This window comes from Teleopsis dalmanni, chromosome 1 (assembly GCF_002237135.1).
Source record: "Teleopsis dalmanni isolate 2A chromosome 1, ASM223713v2, whole genome shotgun sequence".
NCBI classification, from domain to species: Eukaryota; Metazoa; Arthropoda; class Insecta; order Diptera; family Diopsidae; genus Teleopsis; species Teleopsis dalmanni.
Genome location: NC_051846.1, coordinates 85,376,592 through 85,378,925, shown reverse-complemented (window position 1 = coordinate 85,378,925; position 2,334 = coordinate 85,376,592). Strand labels below are relative to the sequence as shown.

The following is a 2,334-nucleotide window of genomic DNA, read 5'->3' as shown; positions in this document are numbered from 1 at the left end:
TGAAAGAAGTACTTTTATTTTTTAATACTGACCACGAATTGTATTCTCAAAAGTATAATACAATAATTCTCTGAACAGTATAATACAATTATTTAAGAAAGAACTGCATGGCTAGAATATTAGACATGCATTCGATGTAGGTTCAAATACTAATATTGATGAAATTTATCACCCCACAATAATGAAATTTCTTATGTACTCATGGATGTATTCTAAATGTCTAATCACTAAATTTTTTTTATCAAGAGATAGTTTGGAAAAAAATATTTTAGGCTGGATCTTTCCAATTTTGCAAGTCGGTAATAAAATTGTCTTCGTTTCTCTTCAATGAAAATATTAATAAGATAATCACATCAACAAGTTTTGTGTTCAAATTTATGATTTTAAAAATATTTGTTGTGTTTTTAGTAAAACTTGGATTTGTAATTGCAATTTCAAATATCATTAAAATCTTCTTATACATATTTATGAAATTATTACAACTTCATATTGATAGAATTCTGTGTATACTACAGTTAAGTAGCCCACCGTGAACAGAACTCGTCAAACTATAATTCTATAATTATTCCCTAGAATAGAATAGAATAGAAATAAACAAAGTACAAGCTCCCAATGGAGCAGAGCACTGCGACCAGATTGATCTTTTGTGCTGCAACTGACCCTAACCGAACAGAAGACATTCCGCTTTTCGGATGAAAGCCAGAATCTCGTCCGTTGAGGACCTCCTAATGTCAGAAGGAGAGAGCAGCCCTCCTCCCAGTGACCTCCTCCTAGCCCAGATTAAGGCTGGGCAGTCACAGAGAATGTGACTGCTAGTCTCGTCTGCTTCTAAGCAGAGTCGACAATCCGTCTCCTCGGACAGACCCATCTTATTAAGGTGATAACGCAGTCCATGGTGACCCGTTAAATATCCTGCCAGCAATCTCAAGTCTGATCTGCTAAGGAGGGATGCCTTGCCATAACTATATGGGTGAACCAGCTCTTTAGCCTGACGGTTACCTCGATTGTCGCACCAGTAGCGATCTCTTTCGGCAAAGATCCATTTATCAATCAGATATCTAGTTGTAGACCAACTTAATCCACAATAGGGTTCCGGTCCACAGATTTGAGTGGCAGAACCTGCCCTTGCAAGACTGTCGGCAGATTCATTACCCTTTACTCCTGTGTGACCAGGCACCCAGCAAAGCGTCACTTTGTTTTTGTTTGCTAGCTGCTGCAGCACATCGAAGCAGTCTAGTAAAAGCTTTGAGAAAAACCTCCAAGAGGATAGAGCTTTGACTGCTGCTTGACTATCTGAGTAAATACAGATGCGGGCGCCTTTCAACCCGTTGTTTAAGTTGATACGAGCGTAGACATCGATGGCGTGAACCTCCGCTTGGAAGACAGCGGTAGCGAGATTCTGGTGTTAGGACCAAATATTCCAGCACCAACTCCTTCTTTGGTTTTTGAACCATCGGTGAACCATGAAATCACTTCTGGTTCTGCTCCAGGAGTGCCATTTTCCCAGTCCAATCGATCGGGAATGAGGACTTCGAACTTTCTACCGAATCGAAGTTCCATGTTCATGCGATCTGTCCTATCGCAGATCTCTATGCCAGGAACTAGTCTGCAGATAGAGTTTTGACTGTCAAGACTTCCGTGGTCTTAATTATTCCCTAAGAAATATCAACAAATTTTAAACTTTTGCTCAGAATTAGGATGTATTCTACACACAAGTTTCTTTGAGTTGTTATAACTGCATCCTAAATAATTAAATAAATACTGGAGTATGCGGAAACGAATACCGAGAGAAACTAGCCAGGAAAGGAGTAGCAATACCGATGATGGGGCTGGAACCTTCTTGCGGACTAGGACATAATACGCTCCTTTCTCTCATAAAAGTGAAGAAGAACCAGAACAAAAAGGATTACTGAAATAACTTGACAGCATTAACGCAATCCAATGCACTTATTAGTACCTACAACAATAGGAGATATCAGGCTTATATGAATTTATCAAAAGAAAAACTTTGAATTATCACAGGTATTTCAATAAGACACTGTAAACTAATATAACACCTAACGCGACTGGACATATATACGGATGCCAACTGTCGATTCTGCGAAGAGAATGAGGAGTCAGTTACACATGTGCTGTTAGAATGCCCTTATGTTAGAAAATATACCCTTATAGAAGTGTCAATAAAACTCTGTAAAATAGGTTCCATACTAATTTCTATCGACCCAACTAAGAGACTTACTTTAAACCCGAAAATGAAAACCCAATAAACACGACGTAGTGCCACATTGGATATGAATAATAATAATAATAATAATATTGATATTATATTTGTTT

At 38.1% G+C, this 2,334-nt stretch overlaps 1 protein-coding gene across 3 annotated transcripts in view; it reads left to right on the top strand.

The window, feature by feature from the left end:
* The window catches only part of LOC119668657 (teneurin-m), a 345,384-nt gene that overhangs the window by 78,481 nt on the left and 264,569 nt on the right, over positions 1–2,334 (top strand). The window lies entirely within an intron of this gene.